General features: G+C 41.2%; 1 protein-coding gene across 1 annotated transcript in view; it reads right to left on the bottom strand.

Moving 5' to 3' along the window:
• Positions 1-7,649, bottom strand: part of PIK3C2A (phosphatidylinositol-4-phosphate 3-kinase catalytic subunit type 2 alpha) — a 121,846-nt gene extending 114,197 nt beyond the window's left edge. Inside the window, exon 1 of the mRNA XM_047070483.1 lies at positions 7,549-7,649. The gene's annotated coding sequence lies outside the window, so the exon portion shown is untranslated. The remainder of the gene's footprint in view (positions 1-7,548) is intronic.
• Between the last annotated feature and the right edge of the window lie 556 nt (positions 7,650-8,205).

Consider the following 8,205-nt stretch of genomic DNA (forward strand, 5'->3'; position numbering starts at 1 on the left):
TCTAACTCAAAATCCCAACACTAGTACTGCTTTGTGAAGATAATTACTGAACTTTGGACTACTTTATTGTCCATTCATTTAACATGAATCATTAAATATACTCTGACATTACCCCAATTCCAACAGGACAAATAACAGTAAGCTTTTGTGCTAAATGTTATGGTATATGCCTCCATTTCCAACATAGCTTAAGAAAACACAAAACTGAGTTATAATCAAGAACCCCCAAATAGGGAATAATAATGAAAAACTGACATGATGAAAAACTGACATGAATTTTTCTAGAATATTCCCCCCAAACTCCAAAATTACCATGGCTAACAAAACCTTGTCTTCACATGACACCAACTGCATTAAATTTGTAGTTTTATAGAACAGTGATAACAAAGAGGAGAAAATGTAGTAGCAAGACTTGAGGCTTAATTATCAGACTTATTAACTGTGTAATCTTAAACTACTTAATCTCCCTTTGTCTTAGTTTTCTTATCTGTAAAAGATAGATCACATCTCAGTATTGTTGGGGTTAAAAAAAATAATATACATAATGCCTAGTTTATAACAGGCATTTAATAATACATATATGTATTACACAAGTCCAGTTATTGGAACAACCATCACTATATTCATACCACTAAAAAAAAGGCAGCTTATCAGATGAAAAGATGTTCAATAGCATTACTCATTAAAGAAATGCAAATCAAAATCACAATGAGATACCACTGCATACCTACTAGAATGGCTAAATTATTGGAACCCTCATCCTTTGCTGATGGGAATGTAAAATGGTGCAGCCACTTTGGAAAACACTTTGGTGTTTTCTCAATAAATGAAACAGAATTTCCATATGATGCAGCAATTCCACTCCTAGATATATATACCCAAAAGAATTAAAAACAGGATAACTGTACACTAACCCTCAAAGCAATATTCACAATAGCTAAAAGGTAGCAACAACCTAACTGCCCATCAAAATATGGGTATACAAAATGTGGTGTTTTACTGAATCTCAAAAGCATTATGCCAAGTGAAAAAAGTCAGACTCAAAAGGCTATATATCCTGGGGTGCATGGCTGGCTCAGTTAGAAGAACATACAACTCTTGATCTAGTGGTCATGAGTTTGAGCCCCGTGTTGGGCATAGAGATTACTAAAAAAAAAAACCAACAATGTTGGGATTGAGGGAGGAATGACTTCCTCTGAGTTGCAGATGACCATTTGTTAAATAAATAAATAAATAAATAAATAAATAAATAAATAAATAAATGGCTGAATATACTGTATTTATAGGACATTCTGGGAAGGCAAAACTAAAAAAATCAGTTATCTAGAGAGTAAGTGAAAGGTACTGATTAATCACAAAGGGGAATAAAAATAGTTTTTGGAGTGATGGAGTGTGGTGGTGGCAGTTATACACCATCACTAACTCATAACTTCTAGAGCTGATACCTAAAACAGATGAAGTAAATTGTATCTCAATAAATCTGATTTTTATCTTTTTTTTTTTTTTTTTAAATTTTTCAACGTTTATTTATTTTTGGGACAGAGAGAGACAGAGCATGAACGGGGGAGGGGCAGAGAGAGAGGGAGACACAGAATCGGAAACAGGCTCCAGGCTCTGAGCCAGCGGGCCAGAGCCTGACGCGGGGCTCGAACTCACGGACCGCGAGATCGTGACCTGGCTGAAGTCGGACGCTTAACCGACTGCGCCACCCAGGCGCCCCTCAATAAATCTGATTTTTAAAAAAACCCTAAATAGTGTGTCATACATTTCATTTTTCATTTTTTTAAGTTTTTTAAGTTTTTTTTTAAATGCTTATTTATTTTTGAGAGAGAGAGAGGGGATAGAGCATGAGTGGGGGGAGGAGCAGAGAGAGACAGAGACACAGAATCTAGCAGGCTGCAGGCTCTGAGCTGTCAGCATAGAGCCCGAAGCGGGGCTTGAATCCTACGAGCCGTGAGATCATGACCTGAGCTGACATCGGACTCATTTTTCATTTTGTTTTAATGTTCGTGTATTTGTGAGAGAGAAAGAGACGGACACATAGAATCCGAAGCAGGCTCCAGGCTCCAAAGAGGGCCTCAAACTCAGGAACTGTGAGATCATGACCTAGAGGAAGTCAGATGCTTAACTGATTGAGCCACCCAGGCGCCCCCATGTCCTACATTTCAATACAGGCAGAATTCCAGTCCAATAAATGTCATTATGAGATCTAGTCAAATAAAACTAGGCTACATTCCCTGGAGCCAAAAAGACCACCTCTTCTCAACTCAGCACTGTAGTCTAAAAAATATATACACACTAAACTAAAAAAAGAGGTCAGAACAGTTACAAATTATGTCATGAACACATATAAAGTAACTTAATAAAATCAGCTTGATTATGGATACTTACAGCACTATAGTTTTTTATAGGTATAATTAGGTCTCCTTCAGAGCTTATCTTGGGAGGAAATTTAAGCTTCGTGTAATTCCCTAACCTGCAAATAAAACATCTAAAAAATTGTTTTCCTGTTCCCTAATTAGGTACTTTTTCCAAGTGTGTGTATCTCTCCCATCAACATCCACATTCTTTTCACCAAAAGGCAAAGCACCTGCTCGGATTTCCCTTTATTGTGTCCTATTGTCATTTACCCTACCCTTTTATCTTGAAAGAGGCTTTTGTCTTTGCTTTTCCCTCTCATTCCACCACAGAACTTTATTTTTAAGTAGGCTCCACACCCAACGTGGGTCTCAAACTCACAACCCCAAGATCAGGAGTCCTGCGCTCTATCATACCGACAGCGGAACTCTTAATGTCTTCCTGCCTCCACTATTATTTTCTGAAGATAAACTGCCAATTTCTGTTTTATAGGTAGGAAACTACTTTTTAAAAAATAGCCTGTTTCAATCAGGATTTCCCTTTATTGCAAATTTTTTAATTTTCCTATTTTTGAGACAGACAGACAGACAAAGCGTGAGCGGGGGAGGGGCGGAGAGAGGGAGACAGGATCCCAAGCAGGCTCCAAGCCCCAAGCTGTCAGCGCAGAGCCTGATGCAGGACTCGAACTCAACTACAAGATTGTGACCTGAGCCAAAGTTGGCGCTCAACCAACTGAGCACCCAGGCGCCCTAAATTATTGCAAAATTTTTAACCAAATTTCTTAACACTGCCTATTCTATACTTTTCTCACAAATTTCTTATCAAATCCCTACTCATTTCACAATAGGAACTAGCATTACTCATCTACTCATTTAGAGTCCAACTTCTCTTTCAGTCCCCTTAACCATGTCTTCCACACTACTCAAGCCACAAGTTCATAGCTTGTGTTAAGATTTTCTGAATCACCCAAATAATATAAAAGTTCTGACCACTGGCCTCCAAGTTCTTTATTGTGGATGTTTACTTATTCTCATCTCTTATTTCACACCTGTCCTGTCCTTATCTTTTCAAATACTTCCTTAAACTTTTATTTTCTTCTAATTTTTTCTCCAAGTTCTTCCCTGTGCACTGAAATAATTCTGTCCCTCACACTTCATCATCTTCCTCCTACAGTAACAGTTTAAGTAAGATCTAAACTCTTTACTCAAGGGATACATGGCTGGCTCAGTGGGTAGCATATGCAACTCTTGATCTCCCCATACCCCTACACCCCACACAGGGGGTAGAGATTACTTAGGAAAAAATAAATAAATACTTGCTGCTAAACCAACAATAATTGCCTTCAAATATATTAAAAGAGTGTTTAAAAATCCCATATACAGCCAGCCAGTGTGGGATAGGGAAGCAAAACAATGGGGCTTGACCCCAACATATCAGAGTTCAAAACCCAGCTCTACCATTCACAAATTGTAATTATAATTCAGCGGTTTAGTCTTCCTAGGCCCAAAATTATTCATCTGTGAAGTGAGGACAATAAACTTATCTTTAAAAAAAAATTCCATCTCAGGGGTGTCTGGGTGGCACACTTGGTTGAGTGTCTGACTTTGGCTCAGGTCATAATCTCACAGTTTGTGAGTTGAGCTCCACACAGGGCTTGCTCCTGTCAGCACAGAGCCACCTAGCATCCTCTGCCCCCCCCCCCACCCACCCTTTCTCTGCCCCTCCCAACTCACTTGCACTCTCTCTCTTTCAAAAATAACATTAAAAAAAGAAATTCCATTTGCTTTTGTACCTAAACAGCTAAATTAAAAATTTTAAGAAACCCAAAAAGTAGTTTAAAATTATATAAATTTCCTTTTTAACTGCCTAAAATGTGAGTGTGTACTCTCCCTTTGTTTTCTGAATCCATCAGTTCTAAATAGCAAATTGCAGAGAAATGAAAGGATACAACATATACACAAATGCACAAAATAAAGATATCAAAAATGTGACTCCCCCAGAAATAGAGAAAACAAAGTTTCTTCTAGTCCCAACCTTAACCCTATGAACAACCTAAAAGATATCCTATAGCAATATTACTCCGAAGTATGATAATTCCCAACAAGATTCATGTATGAATTCTATCAAAATGATGAGAAATTATAAACTACTGATAATTCATTTCTCATAGGAGTTGGTTTTCCTTTTCAAGCAGGAATCCAAGACAGAACAGAATTTTCAAACTGTGTATCTGCATTGTTCAGTCCAGTAGCCACTAACCACAACCAGCTTGAAATGTGGTGCTTGAAATGTGGCTAGTCCAAAGTGAGATGTGTTTTTTTAAAGGGGGACTTTTTTAAAATTCATTTTTTAATTTTTATTTTTATTATTATTATTATTTTTTTTTTAGAGAGCGAGTGAGCACAAGCTGGGGAGAGGGGCAGAGGGAGAGAGAATCTTAAGCCTGACATGGGGCTCGATCCCCCGACCCTAGGATCATGACCTGAACCGAAATTAAAAGTTCTACACTCAATCAACCAAGACACTCAGGTGTCCCAAAATGAGATGTGTTTTAAGTGTAAGATGCATACCAGATTTCAAAGACACACACACACACACACACACACACACACACACACACACACAAAGTAAAAAAGTATCTTACATATGTGGCTCTCATTTAGTATTTCTACCGGAGAGCATTAATTTAGATAAAAACTCTCAAATAAAAAAATGGATACCAAAAAATAATTTTTTTAATGGATAACAAAATAAGCAGCTTAATATCTCACTGCTTGGTAGTATCACAGCAAGGTCTAGAACCTGATCACCTTTACCCTAACCTCATTAATAGGAGAAACTCATCCTTTAAGACTCAATTTGAGTATCATCTTCCTCAGATGCACTCCTTTCCCCTCACCAGCCCATATGACCATATCCTTTTTAGTACTTTGGATCTACTACTGCCCTTATAACCATACTATTATCTCTTGTGTCTCATTTTTTTTCTATACCTGGAACCATTGCAGTCCCAGGCATCCTTGCAGGCCCTATGAAAACAAAGTCTTGCAGAGAGTTAATTTTTAGCCCTATTCAGGTACAACAAATCAAATCACATACTATGTAAATGCACAGTATTAAAACATTCACCTTTATCATTTACCTGTCTTAATTTCTTCTTGGAATATGGAAAATATAATAAAATAGATAATTTATGTTATCAAAGTGAGTAACAAGTTACAAAGCATTTAAAAAAGCGCTTTGCCCTGCTGCTCTGAAAAGTTTGGTCTGATACTCTGATAAGAACTATGAGCTCTTGGGAAATTCAACACTCTCGTTAGATAGAAGTTCAGTTACTGAATGTGCTTACGAGTGCAAAACGTGCCAGATTAAAGAAAGATTCCTCGACATGTAACTCATGCACAATCTTATTTTAGAACCATTCATGGCAGAAGGGAGAAGCAAAGAATCAGACGCTTTATCGGGCTCTCTGCTGTCAGCGCAGAGCCTGCTTCAGATCCTGTCTCCTCTCTCTGCCCCTCACCCACTAGCACGTGCAGCTCTCTCTCAAAAATAAAATATTTTTAAAAATTAAGAAAAAAAAAGAATCAGATGCTTAATATACAGCTAATTGCCTAAAGATATAGTTTCTAATTCCTAAATGCAAGCATGCCAACTTTTACGTTCCATTTAACAGCAAAACTTGTGAAACCTATGGATGAAAACAGCAAAATACAGCGCTTGCCAAGAAAAACTGCAAGCAACATGCATACAAAACAGATTTTCATAATATGCTTGGTATCTATATAAAGTCACTTTTGAATTAAGTTTGAGTTAAATAACAAAATCTCTCTATTTTCAGTCATAATGCTTTTCTAGTACTCAAAAACAGTCTTAATATTAAACAAGCAATTCTCTTCAACTGTATAGACCTCAACTAGAGCACTTCAGTCTAACCTGCCATGTGGAATAAGAGCACTAACACCAAGTATAGGAGAATATGCTGAAAGGAGTCTACTGTGGAGACTTAATCACAAGCCAAGGAGGCAAAGGTACAAAGTCTTTCCTGGTGTTAGTGTCCCTAGACCTCCAAACTGGCTTTCCCCTTACACTAAGTCTTCACCACTCTTCTAATAGCTTTCTTTTTTTCTACATCTCTTCTACTCTGTGACTTACTCCAATACAGTAAACATTTTTCCCAGCAGAGTGTCTGTCTTGACACCCACTTGGAAAGATTTGAGGACCTCTTTAATAGTTAATCTCGTTCAAAGACGAAGACCTCCTTCCTATCAATTCAACACCCACTGTTCAAAATAAAAATATAATTACAACCTCAACTTCTATCAGGCTGATGAACAGAAGCAACTACCACAGGCTCGCTCTTTCACGTTATCCCCAGCCTGTCCTCCTCACTTAATTTTCATTTCCCTCCTCAATCCCTGCTCCCCCCCCAAAAAAAAATATTTCCACAGATGGAGAATCTCTTTTTTAAAGCTAAACCATTCAGTGAGGAAAATAAGTATGTGCATTTTTCTTCAACTATGTATTGTTCCTCTCTCACTCAGGAAGAGTTTAGAAAATATTTTTAATCTGACCGCACTCCCGGAAAGATGATGCGCTAAATACATACTGAAATAATACTGTTTTCCCGAAGCAAGTGGATTCGCGGGAAAAAGGGAAACGGGAGAGGAAATAAAATCATTATCCCATAAGCTGGAGATGGGACAAGGAGGTGAAGGCGCGGGGGGGGGGGGGGGGGGGGAGGGGGGTGGAGGAGAGCTACACAGAACTGAGAAGTGCAACACACTTCGCCAGAATCTAACAATTCAACAAGAGAATAGGACCGGCCACTTCGGCTCCTGCCGGGTCCCGAAGGACAAGAGGGCTGTCTCCCTCCCCCCCACCCTTGGGAGAAAACTAACTTCCAGGCGCACCACCTCCCAGCCCCCGCCAAGAGGGGCCTAATGGGGGTGCGGGCCCCTCGCACCTTCGGCGGGACAGTCAGCAACGGCCTGGGTGGAAGCAAGGCCCAGGGGAGGTGAGTCTGGCTGGGGCAACGCCAAGAGTACCAGATGGAGGGTCAAAGGCGGGCACCCGGGGACTGGGGGCCGCCTCAAGAGACCCTCCCTTCCTGGGCCCCCCGGGGCCCCTCACTGCCCTTGAACAGCAGGGTCCCGGACACCGGCCCCCGCGACACCTATCGCTCCTCACCTCACGCTGCCCGAGCCTCTGCCTCCACCACAACCCGAGCCGCCGGAGCAGCCACGGTGCGAGCCATTTCCCTCTCAGCCGCCGCCAAGAGACTCGGCGGACTCCACGGCCAGCCAAGCACAGCACGTCACTTCCGACCAGAGAAGCACCGCCTTCCGCGCCCAGGCTTCTGGTGGATTGGCTGGTGCAGACGGCCTACCTGAGGTAGTGGGCGGGGCTTGGGCGCGTCCCGCGAGGCTAGAACTCAGGGTGTGGGGGCCAGGCTCCGGCTTTCCCGGGGAAATGCCGAGCAGGCTCTGGATACCTCTCCTCGCAACACCAGGCCGGGGACGGGGATGCCTCCTGGAACCCCAGCCGGCCCTCTCTCCGGCCGGGCGTCCGCCAATCACCAAAGTACTCTATTGTTCCCCTGCCTTCTCCGGGGATTCAGCAGTCTCCTCCAACCCGGCTGTGGCTCCCAGATTCGTAGTTTTGGCCCCAGGCCGCTGCGATATTAGTTTGTGACTGGAAAACTGAAAGGAGCAGGCAAGATATAAAATCATGCACTCCAAGCAGTATTTACCGACTCCTCACAGTGGACCAGGTGCTGTGGGGCGTGTAATTAGTAGTCCATCACGTGGATTGTGTAAAGCTCTTTCACATCAGTGTCTCATTTAA

This window comes from Lynx rufus, unplaced genomic scaffold, assembly GCF_022079265.1.
Source record: "Lynx rufus isolate CCGP_SWC_20201006 ecotype Redwood Valley unplaced genomic scaffold, mLynRuf1.p SCAF_9, whole genome shotgun sequence".
NCBI lineage: Eukaryota > Metazoa > Chordata > Mammalia > Carnivora > Felidae > Lynx > Lynx rufus.